General features: G+C 43.6%; 1 long non-coding RNA gene across 1 annotated transcript; it reads left to right on the top strand.

The window, feature by feature from the left end:
- Positions 1 to 1,439: 1,439 nt before the first annotated feature.
- On the top strand, positions 1,440 to 2,767 carry LOC119516264. The gene is made up of 3 exons (XR_005213262.1): positions 1,440 to 1,618; positions 1,862 to 1,934; positions 2,403 to 2,767. It is a non-coding gene; the product is annotated as an uncharacterized LOC119516264 (long non-coding RNA).
- The last annotated feature ends 13,427 nt before the right edge of the window (positions 2,768 to 16,194 follow it).

Here is a 16,194-nt window from a genome sequence, read left to right as displayed (position 1 = left end):
AGCGCGCGCACCACTCAGCGACGGGACTCCAATCCGCTGGCCAAGCAGATCTCGGACAAAGGAGCCGAACGTCCAGAGGGTTGTGCATTGGGGCTGCCGGGAGCCCGCCCTGCGGTCGCACCACGGCCTCCTCCCCACCCGCCCCCTTCTCCTCTGCAAGGCTGGCGGCCCGGAGGGAGCGGTCTTGGGCGGCTGGGGGCGCTCTCTACCTTACCCACCCCAAGACCACGGGCGCCCAGGGGCGGACGCAGGGAGGAGGCACCAGGCCGAGTCGGGCTGCACCGCTCTCCGTGGGGCCGGGCACGTCCGCGCCGCCGCCTCCTCCCGGCCTCCAGTCGCCAGGAGTTTGAGCTGGCAAGGAGGGGCCTCCCTCTCTCCCTCCCTCCCTCTCTTCCTCTTGCACGGGCGCTTCCGCCTGCCGCGGCCCTGGGTTTCGGCAGTGGGCCCAGTGCGGGGGTGGGGAGAAGGGGGGCTGGGCCCACGGCCGCAGCTCCGGGCGAGCAGGAGGAAGGCAGGATAAAACTCAGCTTGTCCAGTAGCTCGCCATGCACTGCAAGGGTGCAACCTGGCCAGAGCCCCTCCCGAGGAGAAGCGAGTTAGAGCAGCCTCCTCTGCTCTCGCAGTGGGGGAGAGAGCGCGCAGAGACCGGCCCGAGTCAGAGACTTCCCTCCTCTGTGTGCCGCGGCCCTCGCGCAATCTTCCTTCCAGCAGCCCCGCACTGGTCTAGGTGCCTGAAAGGCCCTTAGGAACCTTCAAAATTTTAAAGAAGGGGTTAGAAGGAAATTCGCCTGATTGAAAGAATTGATTAGGAAATAGGATTTGAGGTCGTTTTCAGTCTCCGCCCCTCCCCCATTATAATCAGAGTAATATGTGCTTACTCTATAAACCGACAAATAAAGGAAAGTATAAGTAATTAGGGGGAGAAGGCACCCGTAATTCTACCTCCCCAAAGCAAGCACTTTACATATTAGGATATTTCTTCACATTTTTCTACGTTTATTTTTCTTTTATAGTTAATAATTCTGTGCAAATCATTTGGTATCTTGCTTTTTGTGCTTAATATCTTATAAATATTTACAATTTCCTTAAACGCATCATAAATATTTTAATGGTTCCATACTATGCCATTGAATAGCTGTACCATAATGTAACCATTTTTTTTAAGGAATCAAAGGATGCAAATATTTTAGGGAGTCTTGATTCTCAATGTTAAATTGTTCTCCAGACAGACTGTACTGAATTATACTTCCAGTCTCAGTGAATGACAGTCTTGCCACACCTATGAAGATTGATTGGGGAAAGACACTGGGCCTTGAATGAATAAACCTACTTCTCCATCTAGGTGCCAAACCTTTGTTCCACTGTCCTCCTTTTACTAAAAATATAAAGAAAGAGCAGAGCCTTTTGGCCTCAGACTTTTAGACTACTGGGGACTTTGACTGATTCTTATGTTTCAGGTTCTCCATCATCTTCTATAACCTTGTAGTTTAAAAATAATGCCACTTAATTGATCAATACCTTAAAGACTTGGAAGAGGAACCATTCAAGAACTCTCTCCCTTAGAGCCTCCAAGTGAGGCTCCTTCAGAGTGTCCCCAGGAGGTTCAGCCAGCCAATAGGTAAGGTGGCTCCCCTGGGGTCAGATTTAATCATAAGGCAAAGCTCTGGTGTTAATAATTATTCCTATTATGAATCCCTCGGTAATCCAACCCGAGTGCCTCTCCATCCAAGACTCTTTGGCAAATCATAGTTCTGAAAGAATTCATTCCTCTGATCTGAGTGGCCAAAGGACTTTGAGTGACTTTCTAGAAGTTCAGCAATGCATTATAAATAATAATCGCTCACATGCTCATGTGCTTTAGGTCACAACAACCCTTTGAGGAAAGGACTATTATGACCCTCATTTTGCAGATGAAAAAACTGAGGTTCAGAAAGGTTTGTCTAATTCCTCGATACTCTGTAACTAGTAGTATGCATTGCTTTCTTTCACTTAACTTCCTTGGCTCCTATGGAGAGAGAAAATGAACCTGAGTAAAATCTGCAGTGTTTTCTTATACTTGAAACCCTCATGTACCGTGTCGAATGAATCCTAACACAGCACTGATTGGATAAAAGCATGTAGCAACAGCAGCCACTTTTCATGTTTATTTCTACTTGGCTGCAAACTTGCCATCACATGGTTTTCCCATATTCTAACCCACTAAACTGGCATGCTTACCCAGCCCCACAAATTCAGCTCACTACTGCTACTGCACCTGAAGCCTTCTGTTTTGCCCTATATTTGAAGTCAGTTAGAGTCACATGTTTGCCCTGGGTCTCCAGTCTGGGCCACTGGCTTGAAGATGTTTTTGAAGATGGCTTTATCCTTTCCAGGGTGAGATTCTTATTTACCTCTTCTTTCAGGTTTCCTTGAGACTATTAAATATTCTCCTAGAATGACTAAATCCTGAAAGGATTTAATTTTCCAAGCTAGAAGGAACCTTACCCATTGTCTAGTCATCATTTTACAGAAGAGGAAAGAGATCTGGATGGTAAGTGAATGCTGTGGTTACACAGCCAGTTGTGTCACCAAGGGTAGGACGCTGGCGACTAGTGTTCTTTCTGCTGGAACACGCTGGCTCTGGCCACTGATAGTTCCCTTGGCTCTGTCTGGACTCTCCTGAGCAAGCACAAGTGATAGGAGCTGATAACACACAAAGGCCTTTAGATCAAGCAATGGCCTCTGCCTCTTGGCTACTCATGTTTGCTTAGCCGATACTGAATTCTTGAGCAACGTGGATTTTGCTTATATTAACTCTGCAAACTGTCCTGATAAACTGTATTTTTTAATGGATCCTCATTGGCTAATCAGCTGACCCTTGGTATTGTGACAAGGAGGAGAGCAGGTAAAAGGAAGATCTTAAAAAAATATCCTACTATATCATGCAGAGAGAACCAAGAGTAAGGCCCTCCACCTTCCTCTGGCCTGTCTTAAAGCATGCTCATAGCTGGCAAGAGCTTTATTTTATTTTGTTTTTCAAATTATTAAAATTTATTTTAAAACATTACCACAAACATATAGCATATTTACCCTTTTTTACAATTCACTGTCAGGATTTTGTGTTTTTTAATAGTATTGTTTATATTGTATTTTTATATAATTTATATATCGTTTCAATTCTGCAATTTGCTTCTCCCTCCCCTTTATAATTAACTATAAAATACACAAGTAAAAGCTTAACGAATTTCCCCAAACTCAATACACCCAATTACCTGCATTCAGATCAAGAAACATTTTTGGCATCCAGAACCCTGTTCATAAAGCTTTTCGTTGTTCTTTCCCACTTCTTGAAAATTAGCCTCATGTGAAATAGATTTTTTTTTAATTTAAAGACAGCATATCCTCAGCTCCCGAGCATGCAGATAAAAGAAACATTTTTCTTCTCACCTGATGAGGCCAAATTAAAATCAAACGAATTAATTTTGGCCTCATAGAGGGATATATGGGGCGAAAATGTACCAATTGCAGAGTGTGGACTATAGTTAAAGCAATATCTTAATATTCTTTCACCAACAGTAACAAATATACTACGTCAATACTATAGGTCAACAATAGGGGAGGCAGATAAGGGGTATGGGATGTTTGGGGTTTTCTTTTTAATATTTATTTCTTCTTCTGGAGTAATGAAATATTCTAAAATTTATCATGGTGATGAATGCACACCTATATGATGATATTGTGAGCCACTGATTGTATACTTTTTATGGATTGTATGGCGTATGAATATATCTCAATAAAATTGTGTTAAAAAAAAAAACCAAAACACTTTGGCCTCATGATAAAGCTTGACGATAGACACACAAGATCATAGATATTTAAAGTTGTAAGAGACTTTGGAAAGAAGAGTGATGAGGTTATGGCCAAGCTGTTACACCTTACAAGTGGCAGATCTGGGACTAGAGCCCTGGCCTCCCAACGACCCACCATTATTCCTTGCTTTGTTAATATTATGTAAATAGCCATAACCGAGGCTGGAAGGAGATGTAGGAAGAGAGTCTTCAAGGAAGATTTTCTGTGGACAGTTTGAGCAAACTGTCAGAGCACAGGTGGCTTCCCCCACCCCCTCCCATTCTTCTGGAGAGAACTATGCTGCCCTCTGGTTGGCTCCTGATATAGCCTCTAATAGTTTTGTTAGATCCACGGTTCCTGAATAGTGTGCCGGGATGCTGCAGGAAATTCACAGGGGCATCTTGGAATATTTTTAAATTTCAGGGAAAGTACAGTGGTACTTGACATCTGTTGGGCACTGCGTGGACTATTAGGAAATTCACAGTTTCAACATTATATTTTGATGCCATCATATCTCTTTGAAGTTCGGTTTTTTGGCAGCTGCTGTGTTAAAACACAAGCAGTGCATGGAAATTGATATGGAAAAGGAAATGAGGGTGGTTGTGTGCAATCTGATTCTAAGGTTTGAGAATTTGCATAGTGCTCAACAAGTGCACAAACCCCATTAAGAAAGTAATTATAATTATTTAAGAATAAAATAAAAATATCAGTTTTTCTTTCAATTTATGTGCATTATTTTTTCAAACTACTACTAAATTGTTAGGACTTAAATACTTGTTATTTGGACCTAAGTACTTAATAAACTAATCTGTTAGGTATTTCTTTTGGCCTGAAAGCTCTGTGAACCTGTGTTAGGCATAAGCCTGGGTGAAATCAAGGTTCTTGGAGTTATTTCAGCATTTCTGGTACCATGTGTCAACTGGAATGCTCACCCAGTGTCCAGGGTGGTTTTATTCAGGTGAGGAAATGAAGTCTCAGAAAGGTTATGTAACTAGACTGAGGTCACCCAGCCAGGGCAGATCCTGGTTTTATGGGGCTTAGAGCTTATATAATTGTTGGAACCCTTTTTAAGGACAACAATACAAAATCAGGGATTCAAGATTCGGTAGAGGACACTTGTACAAAGAGTTAACAATAGAGTGGGATATGGGGAAAAATTACCTATTGCATGCTATGGACTATAATTAACAGTATACCTTACTAGTAAGTACCACACCAATACTAGGGGTAAATAATTGGATGGGCATGGGGCGTTCTGGTTTGCTAATGCTGCTGTTTTGCAAAACACCAGAAATAGATTGGCTTGTATAAAGAAGGTTTATTTGGTTACAAAGTTACAATCTTAACGTGATAAAGTGCCCAAGGTAAGGCATCAACAATAGGGTACCTTCACTGGAGAAAAGTCATTAGCATTCGGAAAACCTCTGTTAGCTGGGAAGGCACATGGCTGGCGTCTGCTTGCTCCTAGGTTGCGTTTCAAAATGGCGTTCTCCAAAATGTCAGCATCAGCTTCCAACGGCCATCTTCAAAATGTGTCTCTCAGCTGCAGCAAGCATCTGGGCCTGTGTGGCTCTTTTTTTTTTTTTTTAATTCAGTTTTATTGAGTTTTAGTCACATACCATACAATCATCCAAAGTGTACAATTTTTCACCATACCATCACATAGTCATGCATTCATTTTTCGAACATTTTCCTTGTACCAGAAAAAGTAAAAATAAGAATAAAAAATAAAAGTAAAGAAGAACACCCAAAACACCCCCTAACTCTATTTTTCATTTAGTTTTTTGTCCCCATTTTTATACTCATCCATCCATACACTGAATGAAGGGAGTGTGATCCATAAGGCTTTCACAATTATACTGTCACCTCTTGTAAGCTACAATGCTATACAATTGTCTGCAAGAATCAAGGTTACTGGGTTGCAGTTTGATATTTTCAGGTATTTACTTCTATCTATTCCAATACTTTAAAACCTAAAAAAGGGTTACCTATATAGTGCATAAGAATGCCCACCAGAATGACCTCTCGACTCCATTTGGAATCACTCATCCACTGACAATTTATTTTGTTTCATTTCTCATCCCCCCTTTGGTCAAGAAGATGTTCTCAATCCTACTATGTCGGGTAAACATTCATCCCTGGGAGTCATATCCTGCATTGCCAGGGAGATTTACACCCCTGGGAGTCAGATCCCACATAGGGGGAGGGCAGTGAGTTCATCTGCCAAGTTGGCTTAGCTGGGCGGGGGGCACATCTGAGCAATAAAGAGGTACTCAGGGGGAGACAGGCACAATTATAAGGAGGTTTATCCTCTCCTTTGCAGTGACGAGCTTCATAAGGGCAAGTCCCATGATGGAGGGCTCAGCACATCAAACTGCCAGTCCTCAATGTTTGTGAGAACGTCAGCAACAATCCAGGTGAGAAAGCCCAACACCTCTGCATTTTCCCCCAGCTCCTCAGGGAGACCCTGCATATATATTTTTATTCTCTGTCCAAATTACTTTGGGATGTGTCGCTATTTCACACTAACCTATGCAAAACTACCAGGTCTCACTTCATATTAAAAGTTTCATGTAATTATGGTATTTGAACGAACTGTGAGAGTTAAATTGTTTAGGAAATATAGATCTTGCACCAACTAAACATCTCTTGCCTTGGTCTCACATGGAATTTGAAGTTTTAAAATGCAGTTGGTATTGTCCTTTACCCTTTGGCCCAATTTGCCCTCGTCCTAACCACATCTGCTTCATTCATATCTCTAGTTGAAGTCTGGATTCTTTTTCTGCTTTTTTAACAGTTGCTATATGTGCTAATACTGACATTCATATTTGCCAAGTTCTAGCTCTGGTATCTGTCACACAGATACCCAAAGTTCCAGGGATCGATCAGGTTATACACAAAGGGAGCAGCATCTCGGAATCTGGAGATAGACATTACAATTCAGGAAGAGATGTGACTGCTTTAAGAGCTTACAATCTAGGGGCCATTATAAAAAGCCTTCCTCTGATAAGCTGTGCTCTAAGGTTCAATTCTGAGTTTACACATTGTATTTAGTCCATACTGGTGAGGCATTATTAGTGTTTGCCTTTGTTGCAGACGTAGTTCACTGAAAATACTGTCTACAGGTTCCATTCATCTCGTTGGGTGTCTCGCAGCTTCACTCCTTCTTGCAGTAGCTCAATATTTCATTGCATGCACACACCATAGTTCACCATTCTGTTCCTCAGTCGATGTACCTTTAGGCCACCTCCACCCATTTCAAATCATGTATACTCTCTCCATAAACACCAGTGCACAAATGTCCATTCATGTCCCTGCTCTCAGATCCTCCAAGTAAATGTGTGTGGCTCTTTTTAAACTACTCCACTAACCAATCAAGATCCATGCTGAATGGGTGGGGCCACACCTGCATGGAAAATATCTAATCAGAGTTATTACCTACAGTTGGGTGAGTCACATTTTCATAGAAACAACCTAATCCAAAGATTCCAACCTAATCAACACTAATACATCAGCCCCCACAAGATTGCATCAAAGAACATGGCTTTTTCTGGGAGCCAAACTGGCACATTCCACCCCTGGGACCCCAGAAAAACATGATCTTTCCATATACAAAATACATCCATCCCATCACAATATCACAAAAACTTAAATCATTTCAGTAACAATAGGTAAGTACAAGATCTCATCAAAACCAGTTACAAATGTGGTCTGTCCTAAAGCAAAATTCCCCTCTAGCTATGGACCTGTGAACCTAGAACAAGTTATCTGCTTCCAATATGCAAAGGAGGGACAGTCATAGGATAAACATTCCCACTGCCATAAGGAGAAATGATAAGGAAAACAGGGTTCACAGCACTGAAACAGTTCCTAAAACCTGCAGGGCAAACTCCATTAGATTTCAAAGTCTGAGCATCATTTATAGAGTTTGTTGTATCCTTGGGGATTGAGAGAGCAGGAGTCCAACCCTTTCCAAGGGCCTTCGAAGCAGCCGTTTTCTGGGGTGAGTGCTCCAACATATCCACACATTGGGGAGACCACCTTTTTCTCTGCCCCACCCTCCTCAAACATCAGGGTGCCACCTGGACTCTGCCTCTCCGCCGCAGAGTCTCTTCCCTCTCCAAACAGTGGGGTGGTGGCCAGGCTTTCCCCAATCCCTGGGGAATGTGCTCCACTGTCTCTAGGGCATGGGTGGCAGCACTCTTCCTGAGCATGGAGGTGGAAGGCCTGCCCTCTGCCTCCTGGGCAAACTCACCCTTTAAATGTGCGGGTGGGCCTCTCCACTCTTCCTGCCCCGGACCTCTCGACTCCAGACCTCAACCTCCATGGTTCTGTTTTTGAAGACATTTTTTCTTCAATTTGTTTCTTCTTCATTTCCTCCAGTCCAGACCAAAAATTCTGTAGGCTTGGCATGCAGTTTACAGGGGTCAAAACCATCAGACAAGAGGACTTTCCACAAATCCTTTCTGGATAACTCCATCTCCAATCCTTGCTTGTACTGAAATGGTAGACGGGTTTCATGTTTGGTTAAATCCTCAAGTGGGGCTGTAGCCTCTGGGTCTCACTTTCTGGAAGTCCAGACTTTTCTGAACTCTCAGTTTCTGGTTTCTTTGTACCCAAGAGTTCATTTCTCAGCTTAACTCTGTCCTGTCACATGTTACTATAAGTTGCAAGCAGAAGCCAGGCGACATCCTCCACATGTAGTCTGGAGATCTCCTCAGCTAAGTATTTCAGCCTGGTAGCAAGTTGTATTAGTTAGGGTTCTCTAGGGAAACAGAATCAACAAGAGATATCTCTATAAATATAAGATTTTGTAAAAGTGTCTCATGCAACTGTGGGTATGCATGAGTCCAAATTCCAGAGGGTAGGCAGCAAACTGGCAACTCCGATGATGGGGTTTGATGAACTCCCCAGAAAGTGCTTCTCTGACTAGCTGAAGAAGAAGTGAAGGTCCTCTATCTTTCTGGCTCAAAAGTCTTCAACTGATTGGATTAAATCCAGCTGATTGAATTCTCTCATTACGGAAGACACACCCTTTGTTGATGTAATCAGTCACAGCTGCAGCCAACTGACTGCTGATTTAATAAACTAGCCTTCTGGTTTATTAACCAGCCACAAATGTCCTTGCAGTTAGGCCAGTGCTTATTTGACCAAACACCTGGACACCATCACCTGTTGACACATCACCATCAAGTTGTCACATGAACCTAACCATCACAGGAGTGGATGAGGGATATGGAGTGTTTTGGGTTTTCTTTTTTGTTTGTGTGTGTCTCTTATTTTTCTCTTTGGAGCAATGAAAATTGTCTAAAATTGAGAATGATGATGATTGCACAACTAAGTGAGGATACTGTGAAACACTGTGTATTTTGGATAGAAATATGGTAATTGAATACATCTCAATAAAATCTGCTGATTAAAAAAAAAAGATTAGGTAGAGGGCTTGCAAATGAAGGGGTCCTGAAATTTAAGGTTCATTAGTTTCATGGTAAATCCACCCCTGCCATCAGATAGTAAGTGGTGGAAATGAAATTTAAACCCAGAATTATCTGACTCCAAAGACCCAAAATGGATAAGAATAGAAAACCAGGATATGAAAGCACTCCTAGAAATGTGAATCTAGTTGGAAATGTGAGTCTGTGAAAAGGAACTAGGAGTGGGAACACAATTCCTGTATCTGCTATTGGAAGGCTCTCACACAAGAGATTGGAGAGGGCTTTGGTGCCAAAACTGAGTTGGAATTCTAACTCCACCACTTACTAGCTCTGTGATCTGGGAAAGTTATTGTTATGGATTGAATCACAACCCCCACAAAGACATGTTCAAGTTCTAACCCGTGGTCTTGGGTCTGTGAACCCATTTGTAAACAGGATCTTTGAAGATGCTATTAGTTAAGGCGAGACCACCACTGAATTGGGGTGGGCTTTAATCCAATGTTACTGGAGTACTTATGAGCTGAAGCAATTTGGACAGAGGAGGGGAAACAGAAAGAGAGAGAGATGGCCCTGTGACAGAGGTATGCTGGCAAACCACCACCAGAATGCTACAGATTTCAGAGAAAGCATGAACCTGCTTTCTCTGAAAGCCTTGATTTTGGACTTGTAGCCTCCAAAATTGTGAGACAATAAGTTACTGTTGTTTAAGCCAATCAGTCTGTAGTACTTTGTTGCAGCAACCCTAGCAAACTAAGACAGTTACTTACCATCTCAGGGTGTTACCAGGGAAGTTGTACCCACATCCAGAGGCCTGTGAAGATTCAATGAAATGCCACAGGGAAGTGCCTGGTCTAGGGTAGGCTCACAAACTGTTTTATTCTCCCCCTCCTTCTGTTCCCACCCAGATATCATGAGTATTTGGAGATGAAGTAAATACAGACAAGCAGGTCGGTAGAATTTCCCTTGTGTGTGCATAAATTAAGTAAATGCACATATATGGCAAGTAATGTTCTGCAAAAGATGCAAATCAGACCAACTTGGCAGATATTTGCCTGGTGTCTTGTTTTGGTTCAGTGCCTAGCTCAGTGTCTATTTTCAGGGGTTCCCCATTATTTACCCACTATGGTCAAAACTCTTCATCCTGGTATTTGAAATTTCCCAAAGTCAGCCTCCACCTAGCCTTCCAACATTTTCTCCCACTGTGACCCAGCTCAAACTCTTTCTTCTAACCTGATTGGTTTCCTCACTGACCCTTAAATATCCACCACGGCCTCCATGGAAAACCACTTCTGCTGCCAGGAATTCTCTTCTTACCCATGCTTCAAGTCCGGGTCAAGTTCCTCCTTAAGCCATTCTCTTGCAAGCAGATTTTTCAGACTGGTCTCTGGGAATCCAGTCCTCTCAACTCCTACCCCGTCTACCATTTGTACCACGCATTCAGGTTCTTTAACCACACACCACCTTATTTTGTTCTATAACTTTTAGGGAGTTTGTTTTCCCTACCAACCACATTGTAAACTCAGTGGGGCACCACGGAAATAACACCAAACTGAAAGCAGAGATTTGGCTTCTGTTACTAATTTGCTGTATAACCCCAGGCAAATAACTTTTCCCAAAGCAGTGAGTTAGGTAGCAAATTATGAATAAAGGTGAACAAGACCTTACTCTCAAAGAACTTACAATCTAGTGGGAGAGAAGATACACATACTTTCTTGTGGAATTTATTGGATTGAATGAATGATCAGGAGCTACAAGGTCAGCAGCTGTTGGAGATCTGTTTGACATTCTGTATACAGACATTTCTTTCCCCACTCTACTGTCTAAACCCATGGTCAACTTCATTCTCTGAACTCCATCTTTCCCCTCTCTTCTAGCACCCCGCCATGCACATATATTTTTTTTAATTTTTATTTTGGTATCATGTATACAACATAAAATTTTCCATTTTAACCACTTCCAAGTATACGAGTCAGTGGTATTAATTACATTCACAATGTTGTGCTGCCATCACCACCATCCATTACCAAAACTTTTCCATCACCCCAAACAGAAACTCTGAACCCATTAAGAATCCATTGCACATTAACTTCCTATTTCCCACCCCCACACTCCTAGTGTAATCTAATTTCTGTTTCTATGAACTTCAATATTCTAGTTATTTCATTTAAGAGAAATCATGCAATATTTGTCTGGTTTATTTCACTCAAGATGATGTCTTCAATGTTCACCCAGGTTGCAGCATGTTTCAGAACTTCATCCCTTCTTACAGCTGAATAATATTCCATTATATGTATATGCCACATTTTGTCCATTCATCTGTTGAAAGGAGCGCTTTCTCTCTATATAGGATGAGAGAGAGCTCCATATAAAGAGAGAAAGCTCAGAAGCTCCCTGCCTTTGACCTCCCTACCACCTCTGACTGATTTGGCACATCCATGTTCCCTTGGCTTAGAAGTCTGCTGTGCTACTCTCTGTCCCTCCACTCAGAATCTGCCAGACTCTTAAAGTCAGTCCTCTAAAGTCTGATAGTTTAATCTGTTGCAATATAGAGTGGGGGGTATCAGGGAAACGTGGTAACATTAAGAAACCCAGCAGTGCAACTGTCACAGAGTGATTTCTTGGATTATCATGCTGCAAGTGCTGTTCTGAGCACTTTACCTATATTAACCCATTTAATCCACTCAGCAGCTCTATGAAGCACTATTGTCATTATCCGGTTTATAAATGAGGAATCTGAGTCAGAGAGAAGTCAAAGGACTTGCCCAAGAAAGCAAGAAGATGGAGAAGCTGGGGTTGGAATTCAGGTATTTTGGCTCCAGAGTGCACTCTCTTAACCTCTAGATTCAACTACCTCTTATTGTAGTGCCCAGTCAAGGTTCTCTGTCTTTCTTTTCTGACAGATATGATTTATTTCCTGGAGCTACCTTGAGATAGACAGAAGGTAATAGGCAGATACATTTTCCCTGGGGAGAAGATCTGGAAGGTGTTAACTGGATGACAAAGACTGGAACCACCGGTTTAGGTTAGTCTGACCCTGAACAGCAGGATGGTATCAGGGTAGAAAGAAGTCTTTGGGAACTGGAGGTCTGAGGTCTGGTCTTGGTTCTGATATAGGCAATCTTTTCACCTCTCTAAACCTGTTTCCCCACCAGTAAAATAAGAGAAAGGGCATGGAGCTGGGCGAAGTGAGCTTCACAGCTCCTTCCAACATCCCAATTCCTTGGCGGTGGGGGAGAGGAGTGTGAAGACAGTACATTACGGGTCTGTGTGTGGAGGAAAGTACATTACGGGTCTGTGTGTAGAGGAAGTCTGTGTTGGCAGGAAGGCAGTGTGTTTAGGCAGCAGGAACATGTGCGTTCAGGGGACCTGTGAATGTGTAGGGGATCTGTGCCCAAAGGCTAGAAACTTAAGGAAGCGGCGTGCTGGAGGAAAGAGACTCTGCCCCTGGGTCTCGGGAGTGGGGTGGGGGGAGAGAAGTCAAGAGTGAGCAGCGTAGCCGGACTGCACGCTGACTGTGTGTGAGGAGAAGCAGCAACAGTGGCAAAGGCATTCTGAGGCCCAGCACGCGACACGCTGGGTAAGGGGCCTGAGCCGGCCCCGAACTGACGGAACGAGAGAGTGGGGGCGGGGAGAGGCACGGCCCCAGCCTGGTTCGGGGAACGAAAAGGAGGCAAGGCCTGGGCGCCCCCGCCCCTTCCCGCAGCCGCCGCGTCCGAGGCCTCAGGAGGGAGGAGGCACCGCGGCAGTAGGGAAGGGCCCGCCCACAACAAGAGTCACGTGTACACCCGCCGCCTCCGCCCCGGGCTCTGGGCTCTCGGCGGCAGGGAAGCGGAGTCCCGAGGGAACGGGCTCCGGGGGAGGGCTGGATGCTCCGCACCGGGAAGGGATGCAAACCCTGGGCAGGTCGAGGCCGCGAGGGGGAAGGAGGGCGGAGCGGGCTCGGGGAAGGCTGTGAGCAGCCGGGGGCGGCCGCTGGCTCTCGCGGGGCGGGGCGTGTCGTGAAGGGCGAGGCCTGTTGCTAGGACTGGCGCAGGAAACGGGGAGCAGGGGCCGGTCCTACAGGCTGCCAGTTTAGGCTGCTTGTTTACTCCTGGCGGGGGAGCTTTAACCCGAAGGGCGGGAGGGAGAGAGGGAAAACGCGGAGATGGATTTTTGTAGCCGCTGGAGCAGGAAGTGGGGCGTAGGAGAGGAGCGGGAAGGAGAGCGGTTGCAGAGAAAGCGCTAAGCCCGCTGCGTTCGTGGAAAGGTCGTGCTAAAGCTTCCCTGAAGAGTGTTTTTTTTTTTTAAATGTCTTAGCTCCTTGCATCCTCCCCACTTCTCACTCCGTCCACAGATACACAAAATAGTTGGTGAAGAATGTATGCAATCCTTTCGGCCCTAAAATTCCTTAATCCTGGAGTAGGCTCCCCAGAGGAGAGGGAGTCTGTATACGTGTGGTAGGGATCCCTGCTTATGGGGTGGATGCCTGCGTGCGTGTTGTCCGTGCGTGGGTTTCTGCTACTTTTCTTAATCCAGGAAATGATTCAACTGTAGTATCGTCATATATTTTGCGTGCCTGCATGTGGCTACAGTTACAGAACTAAGTTAATTTTAGTCCAAATTCTGGAATTTCCAGTCTCTCAAGCTTCGTTTTCTAATTTATACGGTAGATGAAAGAGCTTCGTAAAATGCTCCAGAAGTGTGTTACCATAAACGTAGAGGACAGCGGGCACTGTTTAAATGCCTTCCTCAAAGTCAGTTTTTCATTATCCTAAAAGTCACCTGGTACCTTACAGAGATACTGTGCGTGTAATTCAATATTGTACCAGTACTATTAAACTATTTTATAGATAAAGAGTTGAGGCTCAAAAAGATAACATGGTTTTTCAGAAGTCACACAGCTAGTAAAAGACTCTGGAAGGTAAATCCTTTGACTCTTGTCCCCCCCCCCCCCTCCCATTTGTATAATGGACAGATGTGATTCTCTCTGTTCAGCATTCCTTCCTTTGGGAAATCACATCTCTATTGCCTGTTGTTTTATTTGGACTCTCAAATCATTGTATCCCATCCCTCTGAAAACAGTGGTCCAAAGGGTGGGCATGTTAACTAAACAGTGTCAATTAGAGTCTTTCCCTGGAACCAATACTATATGAATGTTAGGAGAGAAAGGTTTGTTTTTTGCTGGTGTGGGTAAACTGTATGTCAAAGTTGGGAGCTGCCCAGAAACACCTTCCCAAGTACATGAAGGTAGCTGTTTTTTAAATTTAATCTAATTTTTATTTATTTTTTGGAGATTGGGGGGACTCTTTTGAAGTAGGAAAAAATGACACTAGTAAGAAAGAGCAAACAGAAATGAGAGATTTAGAGAATGAATCCTGACATATTATCTTTAAGGCTTCTTAAATTGGATTTGTTTTTCTTCTGGTTCTGTCACCCAGATTTCACAGGTTCACATCAGCGTTTTGTAACCCCTCCAGCTAACTGATGGTATTATAGCATCTTACCTCCTGCACCTTTTCTAAAAATGTAGAGGAAGTGAGAGTGACAGTGATAACTTCCATTCACCAAGTGGTGGGAATGGGGCTAGTGGATGCTGTGGCTGGCGAAGTATATGATGGTAATGATTTTCCAGTCATTTTTGCTCTTAGTGTTCATCATGAAGGAGCCTGGCAGGTTGTTGTGAATTTCAGAGATTCTCTTTGGACTGATTAGTTTGCATCAGGCAGTAAGCCATGAGGAAAGAAAAGAAATTGAGGAAGAACAACCTAGAATGGCCTGTGGTGGACTGATGTCTGGTTCCTATATGTGGCAGATCTTTCCTCTCACCTTTGGGTGCTAAATTACTGAAAACCTAAGTGCTATCCGTTTCTCTTGCCCTCAGGAGTCACTTAAAGCTTGTCAGGAGTGATTTGAGAGGCAGTCAAGTACACTGTCAGGAGAGGCTAGGATTTGATGAATCAACAACAGCTTATAGATGAGAAGGTCAGGAGATCCACCATGTCTAAGACAAGTATTGGGAAATCAGAGCCCTCCCAGGTGGCTAATACGAAGGGATAATTGAGCAGGATTTTAGTAATGCATAGAGTTTCTACTCCAATGTATTTGAAGGATTACTTGGGCAGGATGTGGCCTACAGCCAGGTGAATTACATGTTAAGAGAATCAGTGACTGTATATGTTATCAAAGTAAGACAATTTATGAACTGTTTGGGCAAGTATTTCTGATTGACTTCAGAAAACCAAAGGTCCGTAAAGCCCCTTTTTCCTTACTTAAATGAATTGACAGGTCTATGAAAAGAGGAGAAACTTTTTGTCAATACATGATTTAAACTTGGAAAAATTAAATTTGAAGGGGAATCTACATTTCAGATTTTGCAATCTATTCTCAAACTCAATAGGGAATTCCATCATGTGTGTCAATCCACTTGTACTTCTAGCTTCTTAAAAATTGATTGCAAAGTTTAATATCCTACTAGGTAGTGACAGAGGCCAACCTCTGAAGGATGTAAGAAACTGTGCTGACTGCGAATACAGTATAATATCTGGTACAAATAGGGAACAGTGCCTGTTATTCAATTCCGAAGAGCCAGAAATTGTCATGAAATGATTGGTGGCATTTTAAATACTTTTAGAGATAGCCTTTTATATTTAGGGTTCCATCTGATTGGTTTATGGACTATTTTCTAACACCTTTTCTTTCTGTTTGTCAAGAAGTTTTCAGTTGATCAGCCTCACAGGTGTGGCCCTGTGGAAATTGTTATTTCACAGTACTTTATGGTTCTGCCATTCCATAGTACTCGCATAGTGGATGCAGATCAACCTGTACTGTTTCACTAGTCAAGAATTGTGGTCCTACATGATCATTGCCTCGGCTAGGAGTTAAATAGGATCTGGGCCATTTGTGACCATCTGGGTGGTCTGGATTGGGGCAGGTACACCTGTATTTGGCAGGA

Source organism: Choloepus didactylus, chromosome 20, assembly GCF_015220235.1.
Source record: "Choloepus didactylus isolate mChoDid1 chromosome 20, mChoDid1.pri, whole genome shotgun sequence".
NCBI lineage: Eukaryota > Metazoa > Chordata > Mammalia > Pilosa > Megalonychidae > Choloepus > Choloepus didactylus.
This window is presented reverse-complemented; position numbering and strand designations above follow the sequence as displayed.